The following is a 27,864-nucleotide window of genomic DNA, read 5'->3' on the forward strand; positions in this document are numbered from 1 at the left end:
GAACCGTTTTGTGCAACAACCGTATTCAACAAACATGGCGACTCACACGGAGGTCGGGTCCACCTCATGTCACTATATTTAACTCATTCAAGGTTGACGAAGAAACATCGGTTCTTTGTTGCAGGTGATTATACATATATGAGCACATAGTTATGAACAATATATTCAATTTCTGTGAATAAGTTCTCCTAAATATTACACACTGCATCTTTAACAAATGTAGTGGACAGAAATTCCATTTGTACCGGACCATTTTTACAAAGCAGTAGGTACAGTACCTGCAAGTAACAGGCTGAAACATGAACGAGGGTGTGGAGGTTGACGCAAGATTGTTGCAGATACCGTGATAAGTGATTGATTTAATACAGAGACTAATAAATAGCGTTGAGTAGGGTTAATGTCCCTGGCGGAATTTTTGGTAATTTGCGGTATCGCAAAAAACATCACTGTGATTTTCAATCAGGGGGAAAAGTTTGTGTAACAAGCTCGTTGTTATCAGTGCGTGTGTGTGTGTGTGTGTGTGTGTGTGTGTGTGTGTATGCGTGTGTGTGCGTGCATGCGTGTGTCCATCTGCACTTAATATCCCCCCGCGATGAAGAAAGCCGACCGCGATCCAGAAAGCCCGGGGGCTATTTATAGTGGGCAGCCGGCTGACTGGCAGACTTCTCTTAATCAGCATGCTACGGCGAGAGGTAATTTAAAGACGCCTCGCCGCTGACAAGAATTAAATTGTGTTTTGATTTTTCTCATTAGCCTAATCTCAAGTGGGCCTCGTTATTGTGTAATTTCACTGCCTTGACACGACATCTTGTTTTGGGGCGATGACAGCCGTATGCCGCCTCTTGGGGGACAGGGGCAAGGGTGGCGGTGGCGGAGGGTGCGAGTGTGTGTGTGTGTGTGTGTGTGTGTGTGTTCGTGGTGGGGGTTTTTTATTCAGTGGTGACAGCTCAAAGTTATTTGGTTGGCTGTTCCTTCTACTGCACCTCCCACCCCCCTCATCTCTGGCACATGAGCACAAATACACAAACTGCCACCACTTCCAATCACGACTGATGGGGGGGATAGTTGACGGTTAATGGCTGTGGGGTGGGTGTGTGTGTGTGCGAGTGTGTGTGTGTGTGTGTGTGTGTGTGTGTGTGTTCAGTTTGTAAACAGTGAGCAAATGAATCTCCAATGTCACTTTGTGGTTGTAGGTTCATCAATAAAGCAGCAAAGACAATTCACGGGCCTGTGTGTGTGCGTGCGTGCGTGCGTGCGTGCGTGCGTGTGTGTGTGTGTGTGCGCGTGTGCGTGCTTTCTCATTACGCTTTAGACAATGAAATCAAACTCGTCATTAGCAGGAATTTTTAAAACAACTATCCCTGGTCAGGAGATTCACCTCTTTATGAAATACCTCACATACAGTATCTGTATGATGTCACACTATTTCTTATACTTGTTGATTCTTAAGTGTTCAAATTTTTTAATTTTCCTGCTTTCTGTTTTTCCATTCTCCCATTTTACAACTGTTCCTCAGAAAGGTGAACGAACAAAAATGTTAATCCCTATTTTTTTCTGTCAGATAAATTCAATACTCATTTTTTCATATTATCAAATTCCCCTTTTTTCCTTTAAAATCTGTCACGGAATTTCCACTCTCTATATCTAGAAGTAGACGGGAAAACTGGCCTTTGTCGGCTTTAATGTGTAATAAAGAATTTTTTAAATAAAGGCTCAGTCCAGTGGACACACTGGGATTAAAACACCGACGACAGAGTCGACAACAGTGTTTTCTAAACCCTGGCGGCCCGTCTTTTTATTTTTATGTTTTTTTCTTGCGGCCTTTGGCAGACTTCTTCTGGCAGAGGAGATAAATCACATGCTTTAGTATCCTGGATTCTTTTCTTGCCGCAGGTTTCCAGTCGCCAGTCTTTAGCAAGCCAAATGTGAAAGCCGTGACCTCCGCCGTTCCTGCTCCCCGACACCTGTTGTGGTGAATCTCGCCGCTCTCGTCAAAGTGTTAGGCGAAGCTCCGACACAAAGACGACACGCGCGCACACACACACACACACACACATATACGGCAAGACAGTAGGTTATGCTTGTATTGTATAAGTATTGTGTCTGTGCAAAAATGCAAATTGGCCTTTTTCTAATATTTTGTGTCTGCTGTTCATAAAGTAAGCGACATGATACATTTGCTCTTTACTCTGTTGTTACTTCAATAAGGTCGAGTCAATGAAAAAAACATGCTAATTACACAAAACTTCAACAGGTCTCGGCTGCAACCCGAAGATTGATCCATGAACATAACGCACATCCATTCACTAGTCGTGATTTGTCAGGACTTCTCCCCGTCTCCGCCGATTCCAATTCAATTTGTCGCCGTGTGACGAGGAAGCTGTCAAAAGCAAAACAGTGAAATATCCCCGCGGCTGGAGGGGTTGTTCACACTTTCAATACATCAAAGTCGCGAGAGGAAGCCCAGTCCGCGGAGGTCACAGCCATCTAAACGATTTATCAAAAGCGAACAATGGTGTGACTTCATCGAACGCGCCCGATGCCACCTTTGCCTGTCATCGCCGCAGCCTTGGGTTCCCACACCTTCCACCATGGAGGGAGGGAAGAGAAAAATGAGTCCTTTGACACGTTTTTACAGAAAACAGGGGGGCCAGGTTTACAGAAGACCTCATCCTTCTTTAAGCATATCCTGTCTGGGTGAGGGAGGGGGGGAGGGGGGGTGGGTGGGGGGGGGTCGAGCAGACTTTGACCTCCTCCGAGCTCTCGGGGTTCCTGTCAAGGCTCCTGTCAGGAACTGAGTGGGACAAGCGCTGGACATCCCTGCCCTGTGCCTCATCTTTAAACTCCTCCCTTTCCTTGGATTACGGCATCGCTCGTATTATTTTCAGTGGTGCGTGTGGGAAAGGACACGTCCAGAGTGCTCCAATTAGTCACACGCAGCCAGGATAAAAAAAAACACAAGACTTTATAACCCCCCCCCCTCTGTTCACTACAGAAAACTCCACTTTCCTCTAATTAATCCTCTCGCTGACGAATCGTCGCGTCGGAATAATCAACTCCGGTTTACCAGACCCAAAATTACAAGCGTTTAATTTTCAGAACACGCAACGCAAAGCAGAAAAGAACAAAAGTGTGATACTGTAAATTACCTGCAAGCCTCCATGGCTATCATATCGCCCCCCCCCCCTTTCTCTCTCTCTCTCGGCTTCTCCAATTTGCATAAAAATGAGCCTGCCTCGTGCGAGAGCGACGACAACATCTGTGCTGATCGGAATTAATTGAAATCTGTAGTGTTGTGCCGCGGCGCTAATTCGCCGCGTTACTCGCAGCATATAAAGAAGCACCGGCGCTATTTAGGGACGTCCATTCACCACCCCTGATTGAGACGAGAGCTAAACACCCGACTGTGCTGCAGCAGCAGCAAAGGCTGCATGCTTTTTTAGAGGCTTTGCACGTGCAGAATACAATACAATTAATATATAGATGAAGCTATTTTAGCGATATATACAGCAACGGCGCTGCAAATAGACAAATGACAGGCAAATTAGGAAAAACCTCTTCGTCAATTTGACAACACATGTAGGCCGCAACGAAACGGAAGTGTTTCCAGAGGACACTTGAGAGTGATGCACACGTCTGGGCACGCTTGTTGTTACCGCAGATTTTTTTGGCATTTTCATTAAATCATAATCACTCCTATTTTTTGATCTCATTTTATCAACACCACTGACGGAAAAAAGAACCTCAATAGCTGTGAGTCAAAATCCGCGGCATCAACAAGCATGTTCAGTCGTGTGCAGCACTTTTAAGTGTCCCCCGGAAACACTTCCGTTCCAGTTACCTTGACAAAATCCAAAAGAACAGCGGTAGACCAACAATTTATCCTAATTTAGAGATTGTCATATCTGTTGTTGCTGTTAGTAGGAACACGTTTTCCCTAATCTGTTGTCCGATGAGTGTGTTGTTTTTTGTGTCAGTAGATGAAAACACGTACACTTTTCCTATTTGTCTGATGATAAACGAGAGCCAGCTTTAATCATTCATCCTCCACATGGCCATTTTGTACATGATGTACACGTTATCTGACGCTGCCTGTACTGCGCTGTGCAGTCCCTGAGAACGGATTAACATTGTCAACAACGGCGTTAATAATAGTTTGGTTGCGCGGGACAGTCGGACAGGCACTCGTGGATCGTGTATAATGAAAATAAACATGTCCATACCTTCGTCTCTGGGTCATAACGTTAGTCCGTCCTCTGTGATTTTTCCACTCGCTAAAGAAGCACAGTACGGTACGTACAAGTAAGTGTTGTCGACCGAATTAATTGCACATTTATGTCAGATTATGCATTTAAATCACAGCATCAACTAACATGTGGTTGGTCGTGTATTTTTGTGTCTTAAAGACCATGTCCCTATGTTAAAATCAAGTTTTGAGTCTTAGATATTTTTAGCTTTGTGTCTGTGGAGATTCTCATTCGTCCTGTGTGATACTTATACAACACCCCTTGTTTAGTTTTGTGCTTTCATTTTGTATATTCCATGATGAATTGTCTTGTGTTTAAATGAATGAGCCACACAGGAAATGGTGGAGAGCTCGTTCACCAGACCACAGCCAGGTCAATATCTTTTACTGACAGAAAAAATTTGCAACAAAGCCCCCAAAAAAATCTGTCAGACAATGGCTGGCAAAAAAAAAACCCTGTAATCCTGCAACGTTAATCTCCAATAAACTGTTCCTTGCAAATCAAAACATAAAAGCGCTTTTTATACATTTACAGGCATATATATATACTGAGAGAATCTTATAGCGTGACGCTTTACTGGAACCGGCCATCAGAGCCAAGCCTTACCTGCCTTTTTTAAGACTTCTCCATACTAACAACAACAGAAAATCCTTGCAAGATATACATCGAGTGTTAATACGTGAATCAGTAACCTTCGAAAATCATTATTTGTCAAACCCTGTAGTTCATCCGCCGTGAATGAAGACGAGCCTGCTGCTGGTTTCACCACATGCACACCTCAGCAGCAGCAGCAGGTTACCTGTGACACCGCAACACTGTGGGGGTCAAAGGGGCAATCGCATCCATTTATTCCAGTTTAATCGGGAGAAGGGCGTGTGACCCCCCCCCCCCCCCCCCCCCCCTCCCCTCCCCCGGTTGGTTCCCAGTACAACTAACGGGGATTTGACTCTGAGCCCGCGTGCGCATTAGGCGGGCGGTGATCTGTGACGCCGCGCTCCGCCGGGGCAACGCTCGCGAGTCCCCCTTTTTACGCCGTGATCTATTGCCCCGCCTCGGCTCCGACGATCTATCACACGGAACTGGCAGTAACGGATGAGAATGATCCGCTGGAAAAACGCTCTCATTTGTCTCTGTCGCAGCCGGTGAACTAGAGGAGACGCTAATGCAGGGAGACGGCCCGGGGAGGGGATATAATTATGTCTCGGCACTCTTCTGCTCGCTGGCTGAGTGTGGAAGGCATATTAGGATATAATAAAGCCAGGCCTCCCTTGCCTTCTCTCCCTCTCTCTCTTCCCCCCCCCCCTTTTTTCTTTCCACTACACTTTGTCGCTCACTTGCTATCTCTCAACCTCGGCCTGTCCAACAGAAATAAGATCCAGTCTCCCCAACGGTGTTGCTATGGGGGGTTTTCGGGGGTTCTTATATGGCCGTAATCATTTCTTTGCATTACGTTCCGGTTGTGAGCTCGTGCACGTGTCTACACTCTGTGTGACGTTAGCCTTCGTGATACGGGGAGAATTAGAATTGTGCTCAGGGCCGCACTCGGAACAGCAACGAAAAAAAATGTGTTGGCAGACAAAAGAAAAAACAAAAGTCCGGTTCGAGTCTGAAACAGAAAAAAGGGAAAACCGAGGCAGGGAAGCTCGTAGTTACAAGATATATTTCAAACAGGAGTTTAAATAAATTCTTGCCATGGATTTGACCCAAGAACCCCGGAGCGCCGAGCCAACGGAAGGTCACGGTGACCCCGGAATGCCGAAACTCTGTGCTGTCATTTGAATCAGAAACCAGAAACTATAAAAACCACGCATTTTTTTTATTCATGGTTATTAAAGCAATAAAATTGCTTATTCACCAGCCTGTTTTCAAGAATCTTTCTACTGCACTTGCTGTTGCAGCAGATGATGAGTTTTAAAAGACAACTAGTGCTGACACTCTTCAGCTCCGTTCAGGTGCGTATTGTGACTGAAGGTCTGTTGTCACTTGAACACAGCACGGCGTTTATAACGTCATTTTTTGCTTTACAAAATTCCCGACGTGACAGATTCAGCCGTGTAACTAAATCAACAACAGTCATTAGGGGGCCTTCATCTGCAGATCCCCCGGGAGTCTCCAGGTGATCGAGCGAGGTTCGGGGTCAACGGGCGTTCTTCTATCCGGAATCTGGGAGCAAACGCGCGGGACGTGCGGCCAAGCTTTCCGCCGAGGCTGGACGGCTGCGCCGGCGTCAATTGCACTTCTCTCCGGGTTCCAGTTTGGACTGGGCGATAACTGCCGAGGCCAGGCGGCACTTGGACTCCTCTGAGCGCAGAGCGAGGGCCGAGCCAGAACCGTTGCCTCCCATCTGGGTCGGGGGCAGACGAGGTCACAGGCGTCGAGTCGCGATCGCTCCAAAACCACAACAGAGGCCTTTTTATTTTAAAAAAAATAATTTAAAGATTAATAAAGAAAGATAGAAAGATATTAACTTTTTCCTCTGTAACTGATACAACCCTTTTTATTTTTATGACTCTCCCCAGGTCCTGGAAGCGAAGCGTTTTTGAATGAGAACAAGGTGGTTTGTGGGAGTTGAGAGAGCGCCTGCGTCGGTGCGGACAAAGAAAAAGAAATCCCAATAAAAATGATGCCACAGTGCCGCCCCGTCCCGTCCCATTTGACCGACAAGTGCTGATCACTGAGACGTTCTACGGGGACATAAAAGAAACGTCTCTCGCACGTGATCACTGTGAGTGTTTTTTATTCAAGCATTATAAAACCTGCTCTCATGTTGCACATTATACAAACATGGTTATTGCTCCTGTTTGTGCTATTACAACTGTCTCACAGTAACATCTACCTCCCAACCTTCAAAACAGACTCACTGCGCGTTGTGCCGCGTCGCGTTCGGAGGGAAGACATCCGCAAGCCCGCCTGGTGAGTCAGCGGCCCCGTCGCCTAGTAAAGCTCCTGTGAGACAGGAAACTACCACTGTGTTATGGGTATGGTTCCTTCCTAACGCATGGCGCAGAGGCACACAGGAGATCTGCAGGATGCGTGCGCGCGTGTGTGTGTGGTGACAAAGACTGATCCTCGTGCACTTTATATACCCTATATATATATATATATATATATATATATATATATATACACAATATAAGTGTATGCACATAAGTGTATGCACATAAAAGTGTATGCACATAAAAACAAAAAGGGGACTACAATGCACAATTGGTGTTGTGCTAAAATTAGTTTCCCCTCATGTTTTCCTTTCACCTCAGTTCCACGCCAGAGGTGAAAATAACTAAATCAACTGTTTCACAAACATTATTTCCAAAAAACATTTTTGGAAAAAAAACATTTCACGTGAGTAACTATAAATAAAAATGGAGACTCCTGAAAGTAGCCACACGTGCCCTGTTGGTCATCTAATAATCACAAACCGCAGACATTGGCTGGTTCTCCAAGGACATCACACTGTCAATTACCTCACCTGTCAATCAGCAAACTAATTTCCTGCATGATCGTTTCTATAAGGCTGAATAACACCGTGGCACAAAGGACGAGTTGGGAACACGTCGGGGGCCAAATGTTTTTGGCAATACTCCTGTGTGTGTGTGTGTGTGTGTGTGTGTGTGTGTGTGTGTGTGTGTGTGTGTGTGTGTGTGTGTGTGTGTGTGTGTGTGTGTGTGTGTGTGTGTGTGTGTGTGTGTGTGTGTGTGTGTGTGTGTGTGTGTGTCAAATGATAACACGGCTGCGCTGTGTGACAGTTTGTTTGTGGAGTTGTAAACATGCTGTGGTGATGACGGCGGCGGTGAGGTGTCCGTTCGGAGAGGAACGCCAGACCGCGGAGTGACCTCCTGCCCGGGGGCACATTACCTTGAACGCCCTCCGCCGGATCACTGACTTATCGTTGTGTGTCACGTTCCATCATTCATCTGCGCGTCGCACTTTTTCCTCCAAGCTATTTTTCTTCTTCTTTTCTTTCCACATAAACAGCCTTCCGCAGCCCGCGTCTCCTTGGTTCTCTGGCTGACTGACTGACTGACCGGGTTAATTTATTGGAAAGGTTATGTGTGTTTCATTTTTATTTTTTTTTTGGGGGGGGGGGGACGTTAAAAAGGGTCTTTGAGATGTTTGCGAAGTTGCTTAATTGTTGCTGGGGATATCAGATGATCGTATAGGTAGTAAACAGACCCAGCTGATGTGCTCACTACCTCCAAATAAAGTAACTAACTATTAGCTTGTTAACATGATCATATAACTGCTTTTATTATTTGCCCTGTTGGACATATCTCTAGAAATCCTGCTTTGTTTCGAGAGCTCAGAAATTACTTTGGGGGCAAAATGTTATCATGACCAATAGAATCTATTGCTATAGCTACAGAAACAACAATGAACAAAGAACAAAGTTGTAGTAAACCATAGTTTACTACAACTAGAATTTCCCGTCATTGAGTCGGGTGAGGCGAATATGAAATATTTGACCTCAGGCGGAATACTCGCGTTGACGCGTTGAAGCGAATGCCACTTCAGTCTGAGTGTGTTGGAGACCCTGCGGTGTAGTGGAGCTCCATGCGCGGTCGGTAGCATCGGACCCTGGCGTACCTGCGGATGAGGAAAGTACAACATTGGCTTAAAAAGTGTGTTTCAGCCAATTAAAGTGAAAGTGAATTACAGTCAGAACAAGAGTAACAGAAGAAAAAAAGATGGCACCGAACGTTTCTCTCAGTTGGAATAAATACACAGTCGAGCAATATTTCATTTAACTAAACAAACAAGAGGAAAATCAGATTCCTGCGTCGAGACCACTTTAAAGCTCCGATCTGCAGACCACACAGAATATTATTACACATGAAATAGTTCAAGATCAGAAATTAGCCAGGAGTTCGGCTTTTAACAATGTCTGCTCTCTGTTTACTGACTGCCAAACGGTGACTGCACGTTGGGGGGGGGGGGGGGGTTCGTGCAGCCAGATCAGATTTCTCCGTTTCCTCCCCAGCTCTAGGTCAACGGTGTTGCCGAAGTGGCATCGACTGGGCCCATCTCCACGCCTGTGCACTTGACCTGAATGTGTCCTCGGAGATCGACAGTCAATTAAGTTTCGACCTTCGTATTTTTTCTCTTTCTTTAAAAGTCGTCTTTGCCCGCAGAGTGGAGAGGAGCTCGGTTTAGCCCTCTGCACTGCTACTCCGCTAATTGGAACCAGGATCTGTAAAAATGGGAACTTAAGTAAAACATGCCATAAAATTCTGAAGGCTAACCATAAACTAACCAATTTCTTTCATTCTTTTAAAGCGAACTCTAACTGAAACCTCCACATAAACTTTTACGAGGATCCCTGGGGTCACCCGTAAACCCGTTAATAGAGATGAGATATGAGCGGGGTGCTTGGGCCTCCCATTTCGTTTGCATTTCTTTCTTTCTCTCTCTCGTTTTTTTTTCTTCCTCGTCCTCCTGTTCCATTGCATTCTTGGAAGAGGTCAAATGCTGTTCGGAGGTGAACACTGCCAAGACTGCACTGCCGTTTTTACCAAAGAGCAATATGAAAAAAATTCGATCCACGTGGACGGATCTGAGTGGATAAGTGTCGGCACGTTCGAGCCGTTGGTCCAGTTTTCCCGCCGCTTGCGCTTTTCCCCCCGCGCCCTGCTCGCGGCGACGGAGGCCCGATTGGTGCCGAGGTGCGAGGAGGTGAAGCTCACACTGTTTTTAGTGGCCGCCGTGCAGCGAGGTTTTTCCTTCTTGTCCTGCTTGAGATAATTGATTGCGTTCACTTACCGCGTGATTGACGAACTGACATTTTCACTGACTCAGAATTTGACTCGCGTCCCAAAAAATCAAACGTATTTTTTTTAATCCAAGGTTGGTAAACTTTGAATGAAACAACATTGGAATGCAGTTGCCCTTTTAACAGCACAAAAAAGGAAAAGACCACCACCAAGTTTCTCAGATGCAAAGTAGAATTTTAACCGGCTCTAGAATAAAGTAGATCACGTCCAACAAAATGAAAAGCATCTTGACAGTGTTAAAGGGCTTGAATTCCTCCTGGACAATAAAACAAAATAAAGACACAGAAAAACCTCCGTCTGAGTTTAAGTCCTCTAATCCTGCTAAAACACTCTTGAGAGAACTAATCACTCTTATTTATTCTGAAATATCAAACACGCGATGACATTGCGGTTTCGCAGCGCCGTCGTTGAACACTGCAGCCGCAATTAGCTTGACATTCTATTTCCTGATTCGTTCTATATTAAAGATAATAAACTCATTAAACTTGTGGTTTCGGAGACCTTTACGAAATCCCGGTCCAAGTGAAACATGTAAGAAAAAGAAGGAAGGAAGGAAAATAAAAGCAGCGCTGGGCCGCTCCTAGTGTAACGTTAGGAATCAGCATCCACTTGAATGCTCCAGCCTTGTTCTCTTTGTTGCTCTACTCAGAGCACGAGCTGTGTTTCGTATCCCGGTGAGACTAATGAGAACAGTCTCGGGACCCGTTGCGGTTATTCTGACAAATTGAGGCTGGGGCTGTTTTTCCTTTTTCCTCCCCATACATTGCAATCTGAATCACCGCTCGCGCTGCGATAGAGATGATTGGGATCTTTAGCTTTTAGTGTTTTCTTTGAGCAAATTATAATACCGAGCATTGTGACCACATATCCTGGGAGTGAAGTAAGCGGCCACTGACTCACAGCCAATCTATTAGCGCAGGAATGATGGCGGCGCTGAAAAATCTGACAAAACAATTGGTTAAGTTTACAAATGATAATGATTTTCTTAAAGTCAGACGGGCCCCCTCCGGGCAACCAAAATATGGGCCTCGGCGAAACGTCATGTCACAAGAGTTCATAAGTCCGCGATTGCCTTTGGTCGGACGGGACAGCCGACCGCATTTTTTAGTGCGATGCTAATGTCTCAAGTTACGCTGTAGCCCGAGCCAAGCAACGGCCCGAGACCACCCTTCAATTAATCTTGCCCTTGTAGCGGCTTATAATTTGCCATTACAAAAGCCATTAAACCTGGGGGCCTGATTCTGAGCTCCGGGGACTGCTTTAGGAGGAGGGAACAGGGGGAGATTGGACAGGCCTCCGGTTGGCCCCTTAGACCCTGGACGAGCCCCCTTCTAGAAAAGAGACAGGTACTTAAAAACGGGGTGAAAAGATCACCTTAAAGAAAACAAGGATGATTAATGGGGAAAAATGAGGGCCCTTTTGGTCGCTTTCATCTGGGTCTGATTCAGGTCTTCAGTGAGCCATTAACCCACCGGACGACTGTCCACCACCGGCGTGAGAAATGAAGTCCCCCGACGCCGGTTCAGGCAAATGTTGAGCCGCCGCAGAGTTGAGTTCGCTGCGGAATATTTTGGAGTGGGTGGCTAGGTTTCTAGGTGTGAGTGAATGTGGCTTTGTTTCAGAGTCCGTGAGCAGCCGCTGATATCACGGTGTCAAACTTCACATCCTGCATGAGAACACGTCTTGTTTTTTCGTAACCAGTATGAATCCGCTCACTACATGAAAAACCTGAATTCATTTTGATGGACCAGAGAAGGCGTCAGGGGGAAACTTTCAAATCAGTGGAGCAGAAAGCCAAGTAGGGTCGGTCAGAGGTCAGTGTGCGGCATATTCAAATGACAAATACAAGACTGCTTCTGAAAGGAAAGATCAAGACACCTTTGGATCACGCTACTTCTTCGTGTCTCCGATTCATCCGTTCAGCCCCAGTCAGCGCCAGGTGTGGAGGGGTTCACCGGAACGCTTCGACGCGGTGAATCTTGACAAGTACACGGAAGCATTCAGACGTCGATTAGCTTAGCTTATCTGTGATTAATCACCGACTGTACCTGACACAAACACGAAACATAGTGATGTGATAAATCTCACAACCATCTGCTGCTACCGCCAGTTTACACGAACACTCAACAGATTTTCCCAGCAAATTCTATTTGACCCCAAATGGGAGTGCCACTACCGTCATGGTAATACAGGAAACTCCTTTCTATGGAAGTTCAATAATAACCAAACAAAAAGATTCGCCCAAAAGGATCAAATTTGTGAAAGGAAGCGAGGTTTTCAAGCAGAACACGAGTTGTGCTGCAGATTTCAGACTTCAGCGGGGTTTCGTTTGCTTGTCTCCCTCTTCACAGCCGCTTGCAGTCCATGTATGAGTTTGTGATCGTCAGCACATGAGAAACTGAGAGCAGCGTAAACTCCCTCGGATTCAACCTCGACAGGCTTCACAGGGGAACAAACGTAGTTAGCATTAGCCTCCTATGCTCTGAGGCAGCTACAATCTGCCAGGACAGCTGGACAAGATTAGGAAAGAAAGCCGAGTTAAAGATGGGTGAATGCAAAAAAACTGGGTTTTGGTCTGAAAGGAATTGTGACTTTATTGTGACTTTTTTTCCCCTCAAAACTTGACAGAGTGGTCATTGTTTTATGCCAAGTCCTTATCTTTGTCATACACATCAATTAGACGTTCTGCACCTCATACAAAACTCAAAAGCACTAGATGCTGTTGCAATTCAGGCATCACGTTTTTTGCAGAACGCCGCGTGGTGGTATCTGATTTAGGTATTGGCCGTTACATTGTCCCCAAGCATTGGGAATAAATAATACGCTGGACGTTGGACGGGAAGGCCCGGAGCGCCTGTGCGGTTCGTGGCGAGTACAAAGCCCCACACCTGGCCCTGCGGAATGAAATCAAATCTATCCCGGAACCCTGTCTCCTCCTCTCTGTTCGCTTTCGCCAGTTCCCCGTGAGCACGTTTCTGGGTCAGGAGTCAGGGCGGAGAGATTCGGGTTCAGGTCGCACACACACACACACACACACACACACACACTCACACAGACAGTTTCACACAGTAATGTGTTTCAAAGATGTTGCATCACCGGGATTAAAAAGGAACCACATTAAATGCTGCTTTTCTTATTTTTCAACAACACTGTCGGCGTCACTGCCTAATCCCTGTTTTTTGAACATATAATCACAACCAGTCCTGTTAATCCACCGCGTTTAACGCAGTGAATCCTTCACAGTTCCACCGACCCGAACCCTTCACTGATAATGCTCAGTAATTACTGGCCATTGAACCACTTTCTATGGATTAACACCCACTGGATCCTTTTGCAAGTCAGTGTGTTGTTGTTTTTTAAGTAGGGGGGGGGATCAATAAACCAATTCCTCTCACTTATGTTTTCCTTGTCGGCAGCAATCAGTTCGCTGCTGATTAAATCACGGCAAATTATCTCCCTGGGATTTATCTTTGCCTAAATTGAGTTTCTTTCACCCTCCTGGCCACGGGAGAGCGGGCGGCGCCTGCTGGGAGAGAGAAATAATCATTCATTAACCTCTGACCTGGAAGGAGTGTCAAGTGAGTCACCCGACTGTGTTTCATTTCCCCCCCCTCCCCCCTTGAGTGGCCCGGGCCGAGGCAAATTGACAATTTACACGCTTGCAACCCAAACTTTATTAACCGGCGCCGCGGTTTGATGCAGTCACTTGATCAGCTGGTGAAGCGTGGCGCAGAAAGAAAATTATCTCCAGGTCGGAATTGCGGCCGTTGAAGGAGGAAGAAGTGTTTGTGCCGTTTGTTTCTTCTCCCTTGGATTCTCGGGGGGTTGATATGGAAACAGACCCGAGCGGAACAGTGGGCGAGCGGCGGGGGTTTGCACGTGAAAACATAACTTGAGCTCAATTTATGGAGTGTGACGAGCTCAAAGGGTTGGACGTGTACATCATCTCATCTGTCATCGTGGTTCCGTGCTGTCTTTCTTTCTTCTCGAGCATCAAATCGCTGCTGACCCAGTGTGGAGATTTCAGCCTCGGTAGGGTTTGATGTCTTCATATGGTCACAGTAGGAGTGATGAATTGCGGGAGAACATCTCCCCCCCCCCCCCCCCCGTTCTTTCTCCTCACCACATGGATGTCTTCATGTTCAGGCGTGCATCTGATTCTTATACTTTTCCTGCTCCTAAAGTGTCGGAGCACAAATCACTCCGAATCGATTTTGTCACGGCGAGTGGCAAAACACTCACTAGCGTTGCGCAGAGGCCAGTTCCCCCTGATTGAAACTCAGCACCTTCTGTCTCCGTCCTTTACCCAAAATAAAGAGAAGCAGGCCACCGAAAACGCCGGAAGCGCCCGAGTGCACGCGTCGTCTGAGTTAAACTGCCAAGTCGCCGAGCATTTACGCCAATTCCTATTTACGCCGAGCGGCGCGGTGAACGCCGCAAAATTTCGCCCAACAGTGCACCGATCACCGTGAATGGGAAAGGAAAGTAGAGATCTAAGCCAGGAGAGAGGTATTTCCTCTGACTTTGAAGGCGGAACGTAACCTTGGGTATTGATTGCGGTGTCGATGGTAGTCTTGTGATATGAGTCGTAACCCTATTTCTGCCCCCGCACGGTAGCAATAAACACGACCGGGCTGCCCCGGGAATCTTTCCCCCTGACATTATTAGGAGCTGCGACTGTGTGAGACTCAACATGGTGTAAAAACAAACCAAATGTCAGCGCGGCTGCCCAAGCGCCTCTGCTACAGCCAACGGCAAATGTAATGAAAGCTTGGAACGGTCCGTTAGTACGCCGCTGACCTTTTATACATTTATTGTTCTCCTGACATTTCTCCAAGACGGGGGAGGTGAAGAACGGAATGAGGTGCTAAAGCCGAAAATCGGGATTTTTCAACTTCCATCTGCAGCCCCGTTAGGGAATGACTTTTATCGATCCAAACTCTGGGACTTCACCGAAGGGTCGATGCTGCGTGATTGCCAACACTAACTTGCTTGCTGCTCTCTCTCTCTCTGTAGACATGATGCAGTTTTATTAGCTTTTTTCTGTCACTTTAATGTTACTGGAAAGTGAAAAGGGAAGAGTACGGCTCTGCCCACTGGCCTGTTTTCTTTCTCGTTTTTTTTTTTTTTTTTCCGCTGGAACAAAACAGTGAACATTAAATTGGTTTTGGTGGTTTTTTTGAGACTTTGCAGTCTTTGACTCTGACATCACCGTTGCGAAGGTTGAGCAGAAAAGCACGCTAACGAAATGGTTACACAAGTTCTCTGCTTCCCAGCGACGAGCAACTTTCTGTGAGAAAAAACGCCCTGTGAGGGCAAAAAGCGTTATGAGGTCGCTCCATATCAGTATTAATCCCCGCCCGTACTGGCACACCTGAAGACGGATGTCACGTGACCATTCAGGTACACTGGGCATGCCGGTTTAAACAGGAAGCAGATTGTCAACTCTGCAGTTGCTCATGCACAGAAAATACAAGAATCAACAAGGATAAGAAAAATGAAGAGCTCTTTTCGTGGACTGGCGACGATGTGGAACTATTTCCATCTTTGTTTTCGCCCGTCCAGATTGCTTTTCTCCAACTAAAATGGGACCAGCAGCGTTTCTGAACTCCGCAGTTTTAGATGCTCGAACGTTTTTGGAGAGGTGAGGACGGCAGGCGCAAACGTGGCAACAGCGGTGCATTTAAAACCGGAAACGTAGTAATATGGATTCAGCCTTGTTTAAAAAAGTGGGCAGAACTAAGGCGACTATGTTTGCAGAACATCCAGTTGTAGCTTATTCATAGATTACTTTAAAGTTTGCTGTAAAGGGGAAATGTTAGCTTGAATGTTAAAACGGCCCCGTCAATAGTGTCAGGCAACATTGACATTATTGCGCATCTATTATGAAGAACCTTTTGCACCAGTATTCCCAGGTTCTAACATCTAGATCTATAGATGAATGACTTGCAATTTGACTAACATAAATCTACAGTTGGATTGATTTCTACTCTTCAAGATTATTCATGAATTGAATGAAATTATATGCCTCCATATCTATTCAAATTTGACCTACCCATGTGTCGTCTTTGACATTTGAGTTTGTTGTTTATGGAAAACTGCACTGCTCGACTCTGTCGACGGATTCTCAAACCATTTCCAGCCAAAATGATGCCTGAGGCAGCAGAACGTATTTGCTCTTGAACCCACTGTTGACCTTCCCCCTCTGCAGAAGGTTGCATTTCAATTGCAGATTTTTGGGAATAACCTCATGTCACATATTCATACGTGTATCTGCTGTGCGGTAAAATAGTGTGCTAGTGAAAAGTAAAAGGTGTTGGACTCAGACATAATAGAAAATTATAAGTTAAATCCAATTTAATGTCAAATTACAATTATTCTCTCTCAGAAATCTACACTTATGGTTACAATGCTAGAATTTCTCAATTTCTACCATGTAGATAGGAAGTAAAAATTTGAAGGATCAGTACTGAGACCGCCATATCCCTGTCTGCTAGTGCTCGGCAGTCGGAGGCAGAGAGGAAGTGATCTAGACCGAAGGGTGGAAACAGCTGCTTAATAATTCAGGATGCTGAGATTAAAAAAGTGAATTCGCCGGGCGCGTTATTAAAAGGCGGCGTAATTACTTCAGAACTCCGTGTCACCGCTTCAATAAGAGGCGCCTAATTCGGTTACTGCCACCTCACGTTGTAATTGCCGAAGATGAACAATGCCTCGCGCACAAAGCGAGGGCCGGCCGCGTGAAGTCGCCCCCGCAACACACCAGATTCAACACGAAGAAGAACCTCAGACGATGATAACAGGGATTCTTAGACACAGACATTAGAGGAAACACGCTGGTTTGGGAATATATAATGTCTGTGAGGTACGCAGTGTGTAGTGTATGCCTCTGTTGTTGAAGGGGGCTCGCGTCAGGGGGGGTTGACATCTCGGTGAGGCTCATTCAGTAAATGTATTACCAAATGGAAACAAAGCATTGCTGGAAAAAGTAAACGGCAGACGGATCAACTCTCATTTCAAGGATGCTCCAGGATTTATTTGATTTTCAAGGAAATTACAGGTTATTCATCCACCAAAAAATGTAGCATTTTGGAAAATGAGCTCATCAGAGGTGCATCAATCAGGTCGGCTCCTTCCCTTTCAGCTCGACCCCATCAAATCGGCGCTGTGTGTGTGTGTGTGTGTATGCATCCATATATAGGGACTGGACTCCTTCCTTCCACAGGCACTCCATCACAAAACAGAGGGAGTCGCTACCAGATGGTTAAACAAACACATCGCCCAACTGCCCATAACTCAAATCCACTTAGCACCCTCGTGTCAGCGTGTCCCTCACTCGTTCGCATCCTCGGCGTCTATGCGGAGGAGCGGGAAGGGAGGAGAGGAAGAAAATAATGCGGAAAAATAATGGGAATCGGCAAAGAAAATTCCTGCAGGCGGTGTGTGTTTAATTTTAATCACCAAGACTATCCATCCTCCGTGGCTCTCATCTCTCTCCTCCCCGAAGGTGTATTGAAGTGAAGACGGAATAGCCACAACCCGGAGTGACAGCGCGCGTAAAGGTCACGGAGACAAAAGTCCAAATGTGATGTTTGCCCCGGGCTTTTCCGAGAGCTCTCGGGGAGGCGCCCGGGACTTGGGCCAGGGGTTAAGAGTTTGTAGGTCGCCGGGGTCACGCGATTTTCCCTTTTCCCTCGGCCTCATCCCTGTGCTTAAAACCTCAACGGTGTACTTGAGAGGGTAATTTATTATCCCGACTGCTGTCCGGCTCGAGCGAGGAGTTGGGAGCATGAGAATTAAGCTTCCCACCTTTCGACGACACAACGTCTTCCCTCCTCTTTTGTTCATGAGACATAACCGTTTACATCTTTTGTCCAGGCTGGATGTAGTATGACTTACAGCAGAACGCTCACAAAAATTCTTCCATTTGTTTTCTCTTATCAAACCCTGCACTGTAAATGTAATAACTTGCGCTGTCCCGACTGCGATCTTGCGAGGATTTATCTTTTCTTGATTGCTCTCCTTGATTTCGGGGGATTCTTTGTCATGCTTTTGTTCGACCTCTGTAGTCGCGAAGGCTTTCCGCCAAAACCCATTTACATCATTAGCAGTGTATTTTTAGATCTTTTATCAGCCTGAGAGATTAGCAGAATTTCTTCCCTTCTTTCTGTTACGCTCAACGTTTAGCTTCTCCTGAGGATTTATCTCGCAAATGTCTTCCCAGCGAGTCGTGCGACTGAGCGCGAGGTTGAGGTTGCTGTGTAGTATCTTCACCATGGCGACGGTGCGAGCCTCGCAGCCTTTTTTTCTTATCCCGCACGCAGGTGAAAAGGTGAAAAAGATAAGCATTATCGCGGACACATAATTGTCAAAGGCATGGATAATTGACATTGCACGGCACCGATTGTCCAAAACAGTCGGGGCATGCCGATGACAGCCAAACTGCATTTGGCCCCTGGAATGCGCCGGGGCCGCTCTCAGACATCTGAACATCAAACGGCGCTCGGCTCTGTCAATCTAATAGCTCTGGATGTGGGATTTATTGGCTCTCGCGGGCCAAAAGAGAGACGAGGGGCGAAAGCAGAACCAGATTTTCTCTCCCGTATCAGTTTCGCCTCTGTCAGTCAACGCTCGCAGGAGAGTGCTCAGGAGGAGAGGTGTGTTGTACCGTTACTTCAGATTAGCGAGATCAAAAATGCTCCGGAGAGTGTGCAAAATTAAAATAACAGAAGAGCAGGTAAAGGAATAACCTGGTTGACCACATCAGCAGTTCTGCACACAAACGGAGTTCATCGAAAAGCAAGCAGTTGATGATAATTGTTGTTCATTTTCACGTGAACATAATTCCATATTGGTTTGTGATGCACACTGGCAAGTATCTGCACTACGTCTCGACTCCGTAATACCTCTTCTGCCTTCAATAAATCCTAGAAGCTTCTAACTGAGCTGTGATATTACGTTTTGGATAAGAAGTGTTCGAAGAGGGGTTTGTTGATCCTCTCGGTGGGCCTTCTGAGTTCGTGTCACCAAACGAGAGCTGCAGGGCAAAACACAGAACAACAAAGTTTGTTGCTGATGAAAATGAATGTCAGACCGCCATATATGGGGGCAGGGGCAAGAAAAGTGGAGAGCGGGGCCAAAAAAACCGAGGACGCAAGTCAGGCGGCTTGTCGTCGTCGGGCCCTGATAAAGACGAGGTTTCTCATGGAGCGGGATGGGATCGGGAGGAGTTCTATTTATCTCCGTTAGCCCTCCGAAAAAACTCCCCGTCCCTGCTTAGATAGCCCTGCCAATGCGCCATGATGTCATCTCCCCGGCGTGCGGTGATTGATGCGTCCGGGCTGCCAGCTCCACGCTAGCGGGAGGCGGGGGAGTGGGGATGGGAGGTTGAGGTGGGGATGGGGGGGGTCGTTGAATTTTCCACAGATAGAGACATCCAAATGTGAACAGAGCCCAGCGTGGGGTCAGTTCAGAGCCCAGGCCAAAGCGCCGCATACCTGCCGCACTGCTGTTTTTAGTGCACCGGCTCCCGACGGTTGGTCAGTTTTGATGTTTCCAAAGTGTTCACAAGCGGGGCAGGGGGGGGGGGGGGGTCATCGTGCCGACGGTTCTGCTAGCAATCGCTTGATGGAGAGACGCAATGGGGGAGGAGGCCCGGCTCTGATTATCAACTCCGTCTTCCCTCCCGAGTTCTGTTACATATCAAGGACGAGGGACGAGCGCAGAGAGAAGGAAGGGGTTATTGTGAGTGGAAGAGTAAGTGTTTCACAGATAGTCGCGGAGACACGCTGAGATGAACTCAGCGGGGAGCGGCCCGTCCTCCTGTCAGCCGGCCAACGTAGTTCTGCTGCTCTAACGGCTCTATCACACACTGTTTCATAATGCTTCACGGTTATTCGCGTCCGAGGGGAGACGCAGCAGAGATCCAGACCTTTTTCCAGCCTTGAAATTGTTAGTTTCCATGTGTGTTCAGTTATTTATTTTTTTTGGGGGGAGATATTGAGGCATAACATTTCTCAATTCTCAATCGTTTTTAATTTGAAATTTTACACGTGGCAACACCTGGCCAGTCGGCCCAGATCTGAACCGAGCATCAAATATATACAAAGCTACTAAGTCCTGAAAAAAAATTGCCAGCCTCAGTGGATCCTGCAACGAGCCGCAGCCATCCCCACTATCTCATCCTGGGAATGTATGAAATTCCCCAAAAAACAAAATTGCAGCACAACACATCATCATCTGAAGTGCTACTCCCACTTATGCATTTGCTGGTTGTCATAATTTACCCAGACATTCAAGAAAAGAAAGAAAGAAAAAGCAGCACAACTCCTCATCGGTGTGACTTCTCGATGCAATGGTTTCCCAGAGGTGGATCATTATTACCCTTTGGATCAATATCATTTAAAAATAAACATCCACGCCGACGCAAAGTCAATGATCCTCCGCTGGACGTGTAAATGAGTAAACGCAACCTCGCGCTTTTCAACTCAGTATTGACAGATTCGCAATTAATTAGGGCCTGTTTTCTTTACCCTCCATTAAAGGAGCGCAGAGTGTTTAAAGCTGCGGTTATTTAAAACAACAACAACAATAGACGAAATGGATTGTGCTTATAATTTACTTACAACTGATTATCACATTCGGTCCGGTTGAAATACATTGTACTTTTCTTGTTGTTAACATGACAAACAGTTAGTGTAGTCTTGGTAACACAAATGTGTAATTTGTGTATAAATATATGTGTATATATACTTAAAGAGTATATATTATTCTGTCTCCAGGACAACAGAACTGTATACAAAAATGGATGCAGACCCCGGATCTAGAAAGTGAATCCAATGCGGAAGTGTCCGTTTGGCAAAAAGGACTATATGAGTCCATGAAAAGCCATTACTTTAAATGCTGTATGACGAGGTAATCTCCAATCACGTTATGAGGATGTTGTCTCATCTAATGTTTCATTTAGATGTTAAGTTGTGAAAGAGTGAATAAAACGTGAATCTATCGTGTTTTCTGTTGAGGGAAACCAAAACATTTTTTGTACGTTCAGTGACCTACATTTTCACATTTGTCATCTCATTTCTACATATAACACAACCGCAATATATGGTTTCACTCGAGCGGCGGCCGTTGCTTTGCTGGAATTCACTCAGGTTGGACTTCGGGTCACGTCTTGATCCAAGTAGGCTATTTAGACGCCGAGTGCATCTGTCTCCGTGCCTCCGCGGGTATTTAAAACGTTTTAAGTGTGGATGTTGGTGCGAGTTAGCCGCGTACGTGTTTGTGCGCTTGTCCGTCCGCAGACATGCAGATTGCCGCCCGTGTCAAGAGGGAAGAGGTGTCCGCGGCAACACACAATCAGTATCGGCCCCCTGCTCCTTTTCACTGTGGTCCGGCAACTGAGACTGAACACGGGGCGAGGGGGAATTGAGGTGCATTGATCTGTCCCTCCGCTGCGTCTCCCTGGACCCGTGGAATCATTAACCTCGCTCGCACAGACACAGGAAGCAACAACAGAGTATCTTTGAGAGGTTAATTAAAAATAAAAGGCACAAGGGGTGTTGGGGGGGGGGGGGGGGGGGGGGGGGGGGGGGGGGGGGGGGGGGGGGGTGTATTCACCGGGGAAAAGTGTGCTGACTTCCAAATGAGCTCACTCCAGTAGCTTCGTGGAAGTGTTTGTGAGGTGAGCCCAGGTTGAAGCTGCTCAACTTTATTGATTTTCCCTTTTATTTTAAGCTGGAATCTTTAAAATCTTTAAACTACTTCGAAATGGATTAGATGCAACCCAGTCAATTTGAACTATTCTCAATTTTTGGGAACTTCTGTGTCGTCTTTTGTCGCAATAGAGGGATCGAGATATGAGAGTAAACGTGTAAAAAGAACCATGTTTTTTAAGTTAGTTAAGTTAGTAATAAAAGATAACAATGACTAACAATAAAAATAAGATAAATCTACGGTAACATAATTAAACGTGTATTTACAAAATATATATACAAAAATAAAACAAGGATATTCAAGTTTGAGGGTCATTGCACTTGATTCAGCCGCTTGATGGAGAGCAATTGATTTTGATGTAAATCTGAAAATGAATGTACCTAAAATATGTCTCCTTATTGAAAAAGAAAATGGATTTAGTGAGTCTGAAACGTGGATGGATGTTTACAGCAGCTAATTTAACTAATAACCTTTATTCCCTTCACAATAAAGTGATGTTTTTTTTCTTGCTCTATCTGACATTTCTGTAGAAATGTTGCCGCTTCACTCTATATTAGCGATTCATTTGATAAAAAATGTTATTTCTGCAGATAGAAAAGACTCATGTAGCTTTTAATAAACCAGAATGACCCTTAAAAATTTAATCTGGCATCCAAAATTGATGCAACTCATACATTTTCAACTATTCTCTGCTACATTTCAATGATTTCCTTATATTTTTCAGGTGAAAACTTTGAAAATTTGTCGTTTTAGTAGCGAATTAATGGAGGGTAGATGTTGAATCAGCAGGGTATAATATTCTGCGGGAGATAATGCTTGCCATGTATATGACCAAAATTTACAACATTTTTGAGTTTTCTAAAAGTGGTTTTGCACCTTATAAAACGAGATTATCTTAATATCAGCACATGAAATAACAACAGTCATCGTCCAGACGTTATCCAATGAAGTGCCACTCGGCTGATGGACCTGTCTGTCAGTTCCCAGGAGGCGTGACAGCTTCGAGACAAACAGCAGCTGATGTTCAAATGTCAATGAGCCGTCAGATCAGCCCGTGTGATGAGGTTTGCGATTCTCCGTCGATACCGGCGGCGCTCAGACGTTTTTGGACGGTTCCGGCTTCGCGGGACAGTGACGCAAAGTGAAAGCGAGCACCGCAGCAGACCTTGTCGGCGCCGATGTCCCGAGTTCTGCCTGAATTCATACATTCTTTATGAATGTGTTATTGAAAAGTCTCATTATGTTCATCAAAGACATATTAGGGCCAGTGTTTTCTTTCCCCCAATATCGTGTACAGTACAAGAGACATTATTTAAGAAGGCACTTCATTGGATTACATCCGCACACGGCAATGAGTCGTGTTATTAGCTTGCCGCTGTTGTTTTACGGCATAAATAGGTTAGGTGTTTGCAATTGTGTGGAGACGTGATGTGGATCAACTTGATGGGCCTGTTGAGCAGCGTTATTGCAGTCTGCGGTGCCCGGGAACACTCGGGAAATGATGCTCCCCCTGTCAGCACCGCCGGGCCCCTCTGCCTCTGGATCTGTGGGCAATTACTGAGACTCTGCTGACTCAGGACGCAAACACACACAAACCCCCTGAACACAAGCAAGCGGCTCACATGCGAACACGGACACATGGACGAGCGTATTCCGAATTTCACACCCGTGCAGTAGACGATACAACTGCCAACGGGACAGAGTGTGTTTCACTGGCACAGACTGCAGATGGGACTTGTAGTCATATATTCTCAGTCATAGAGCTGCTCTGGAGTTAGAAGTCAACCTCGTTGGTTAAGTTAAGCCACAGTCGACAGGGCACTGGTTGGAGGTCAACATATGTAAATGTCAGGGGTGACTTGCAACAAAGCAATTCAAAGATCCATTCATCACTATGATTTCCATCGTCTAGGATCAGCTAGCCTGGGCAGAGCGCCCTCTCGCTCGCCGTGGATCTTCCGGAGATGTTCCTGCTGTATTCTCACATGGCATTCTCACTCTGACATTGTCCAGAAATTTCACTTGGGCGTCGGAAGGAAAAGTTTTGGGAAAAATGTCCAGAGCTACAACTTGCAGGCAAACTTGCCCGGTTGGACGTCATATAGAGATAAGATAAGATACCATACCATACCATACCATAAGATACGATAAGATACGATAAGATACCATACCATACCATAAGATACGATAAGATACGATAAGATACCATACCATACCATAAGATACCATAAGATACGATAACATAAGATACAATACCATATGATCAGATAAGATAATCCTTTACAGCAGCCCAAAGACAGAATGAATTAAGGTTTGAATCAGAATACAATCAAATACAATAGAATAGGAAAATTATAAAAAGGAATAAAATAGAAGTTCATCGAACGACTAGACACAGAATAACTCATTTACATGAGTGCTGGTGCATTATACCTGGAGAGATGTCGTAAGTAGCATCAAGTCAACGTAAAGAGCAAAGTACAATGAAAAATGTAAAACCATTACTTAGAATATAATATAACATAATGATTGCGTTGATTTAATTTTTTTTGTACGTCAAACTTTCCCTGCTGATAATCCTTTTGATCTGAAATAACAGATTGGCCAACTTCCATGGCAGCCGCCCCCATGGGACCTCATGATGTGTCAGCGTGCAAAAAGCCCATCCCTCGTCTGAGGTGAAATAATTCCCAGGTTTATTAGCTTCTGGAAATTGGCTTCATTGGAAGGCAGAGAAAGAAAGAAAAAAAACTCCAAATCATTTGAATATATACCCAGGCGTCCTAATGTTCATTTCAGCGCTGTCACTTAGAAGGGGGGGAGGGAGGGGGGACCGATAGGACGCATTGTGCCGCTGACAGGATTGGCTTTGTGTGTGATGAATGGGGCTGTCACGGACGGTGACAGGTTTGTGTTCAATACATGTGGATGTACAATACGGTCTGCATCCCGTGACAAGCTGGGAGGCGCTTTTTTTGTCCGGATAATCTCCATATCGTTTCATCTCGCCGGCTGCTTACGGCGGATGTGGTCACGGAGGGGTGCGCCATGTGCCACTGCACACAGACTGTCGAGCCAGGGGAAGCAAAAAATAAATAAAATGGGACGCAAAGTTGACGGATTTGCTCAAGTAGCTTTTAAAAAAAATAGATTGCTCTGTTTTGTTGTTTTAAAAGACACGTTGGGAGAGTCGGTTAGAAAATGCAGATTGGCGTTTCCTGTTCTACGGAGCCCCCCTAGGCTCAGGTGAGAAAAAGAGAGCCATGTGTAATCCATACCCAAGGTTTAATTGTAATCCGTACCCACAGATTTTGTAAAACGTACCCACAGATTTTGTAATCCGTACCCACAGTTTTTGTAATCCGTACCCCAAGATCTTGTAATCCGTACCCACAGAGCTTGTAATCCGTACCCACAGAGCTTGTAATCCATATCCACAGTTTTTCTAATCTGTACACACAGTTTTGCTTTTCCACTTCTTTCTCCAGCGAGCACGACATCCATTACCGGCGATCGATCCGCCTAGTAAATCCAATGTATCTATTTAAGGGTAGATTTAATGCTATGTTGAGATTCACAGCATTCATTGTGTGTGGATGTACAAATGCAATCGCTGAGAAATGTTTCGCAAAATTAATTCCTTGTTTGCTGAAGAAAGAAGCGGGTAGATGCAAAACTGTGGGTACGGATTAGTAAACCGTGGGTACGGATGGCTCTTCATTTTTTTCTCACCTGAGCCTATAGGGGGGCTCTGTACTAATGCCTTGTTCACACTTGACATTAAAGTGCATTGAAATCTGAATACAGATTACAATGCACTCAAAATACTTTGGGGATACACCAAAAAACACCTTTAAAGGTTGGTACGATGCGGAATACATCTACATGTAATCATTAAAATATCTCAAATATCAATCTCCACGCATTCACATTCATATGAAGGCAAAATAAATCCTTTAGATAATTTTCACCAAATATTTGGGGAAACATTTCTTGCCTTGTTCTTCAATGTAGAAAATATGGAACACTGATATTGAAAGTACATCTTTTTAACTGTATACTCTCTCAATATATTGCAGCTACAGGATGGTTAAGGCTTGGTGGAGTGTGTGTGTGTGTGTGTGTGAAACAGTTTTTTCTCGGGTGAGCACAGTTTCTCACAAACATGAGAAGAGAAGCCAGAATCCCCCGTTGCAAAGTGTTCGCCTGAGACTCGTGAGTCCACATCTGGAACGCGCCGAAGACATAAAACTGCACAGCAGGCGTAGAATAACTTTCAAAAGTTCTTCTTTTGTTGTTGTTGTTGTTAACACCGGGTTGGCGCGCCGGGCGCTCAGTCGCAGTCACACACACTTAGCGTGAAAACGTTAAAACGCACCGGAGGAAATTTATTAAAATGGCTCTGCGGCAGGAAATAAACTCATAGAGGAAGTGACTGGGCGGAGGGCTGGGTCCGCCTGTGCTCTTGTGATTTGTATTAATGCAGAGCCACGGGGTGTTGAAGGAGACGGGGAGGAGAGTGGAACTCGTGTGCTAAGTTGCTGTGGAAAAGCTGGAAGCGTCACACAAATCTGTTATAAAATGTATGTTGGTGATGGTCAACAGTTTAGATATTGATTACTGTAACTGCACGGACGAGGGAATAAACGAACCCCCTTGAGATTTTTCGCTCGGTACAGAAGAAAAAAAATGGTTCATCTGTTCTCTTGAGAGCCCGAGTCTGTCTCGATGCTGATTTGGAAAATATAAAATAAGGCGCAGACACAAAGGGTCCGACGGTCAGAGGACGCAAGAGGTTTGTTTCTTCTTCTCTCTCCATGGATCCATTGTTCATGGTTCGCGACGGAGTGTGAACCTTTTTTTCCCCTTAATATTTATGCACCACCGCGACACGGGTAAGTTATGGACACGGATCGGGCCAAGACCTCGCTTAGTGTTTTCACTCCCTCGATATTTATGCTCCCCCCTCCCCAGGTTTCTTTTTTTTTCTTCTTCTTCTTTTTTTTCCCCCCACTATTTCAATTTGTCCTGTTTTCCTCTACGTTAAAATATCTCAATGACATAAGTCAAAAGAAAGTGTATGAGAGGAAAAGTATGAACGTGTCGGACACAAAGAAAATAAATCATAAAGAGTAAATAGCTCATTAAATGTCATTGCCCCCCCCCCCCCCCCCCCCCCCCCCCCCCCCCCCCCAGCGGCCTGGCTGTTTAAAAGTCTGTCACGTCTTTGTTTTTGAACTTTTCATATTTATTAAAGAGATACAGAATAATCTGGTGAGATGTGATCATTATATTTTTCCGATAACTATCCTGCATTTCATAAGAAATGAGGCCCCCCCCCCCCCCCCCCCCCCTAAAGCCTGTGACATCAGCACAGCTCTAACAAAAGACAGGTTTAGCCATCTGGCTAATGGTTTTACTTTGGAACTTCCTGCACATTATCATGATTTGAATACTTCAGTTGGGAAGGAGGGGGGGGGGGGGGGAGGACGTCTTCCAAGTGGAGAAACTTCAATTTAAATCTTGTGTGGAAAAAAAATAGCGGGCAATAATAATGATTTAACGGCTGGCTTAGAAACAATCCAAAGCCGTTCCAGCGAGCGCCGACTGCGTCTGCACCTCGGCTGCGATCCTCTCGGTTTAGCAGCTTGTATTTCACCTGCGTGGACACATTCATCATCGCGCGCGGCGCATCCCGATCAGGGGCCAAAATAGCAGCGGTGTGTGTGCGCGCGCGACCGCGCGCTAATAATTCTTGGTGTTTGTTTTGTCCTGCTGAGGCGAGCGCGGGGGGTTTCACATTAAATCTTAATCACGGCGATGTACAGTACAATTATTTTCAACAAAAAATGAATGCCGTAACTCTACTGGCAGTCGTGTGTGAGTGTGAGTGAGTGGGAGACTGGGAGTCTAATCTGAGGAGAACAAATCTTCAGTCTGGAGTGGATTAATGATGCTCACCGAGGAGTTTCACTTCTCAACTCAGTGCCTATTAATAGCATCGTGTGTATATATATATATATATATATATATATATATATATATATATATATATATATATTAAAGGCTGCTAGCTAGCTAACTGTAATTTTTACTACATGAATAAAGTAGGAGTTAATTAGCTAGTTAATATT

At 45.5% G+C, this 27,864-nt stretch overlaps 1 protein-coding gene across 4 annotated transcripts in view; it reads left to right on the forward strand.

The window, feature by feature from the left end:
• lbx2 (ladybird homeobox 2) overlaps window positions 1-27,864 on the forward strand; it is a 131,885-nt gene that overhangs the window by 91,770 nt on the left and 12,251 nt on the right. For 3 of the 4 annotated variants that reach the window (XM_047334513.1, XM_047334512.1, XM_047334514.1), the window contains 2 exons: window positions 6,767-6,972; window positions 7,103-7,160. The exons of the other annotated variant lie outside the window; for it this stretch is intronic. The gene's annotated coding sequence lies outside the window, so the exon portion shown is untranslated. The remainder of the gene's footprint in view (window positions 1-6,766; window positions 6,973-7,102; window positions 7,161-27,864) is intronic. 4 annotated transcript variants of the gene reach the window in all.

Source organism: Scophthalmus maximus, chromosome 9 (genome assembly GCF_022379125.1).
Source record: "Scophthalmus maximus strain ysfricsl-2021 chromosome 9, ASM2237912v1, whole genome shotgun sequence".
Lineage (NCBI taxonomy): Eukaryota > Metazoa > Chordata > Actinopteri > Pleuronectiformes > Scophthalmidae > Scophthalmus > Scophthalmus maximus.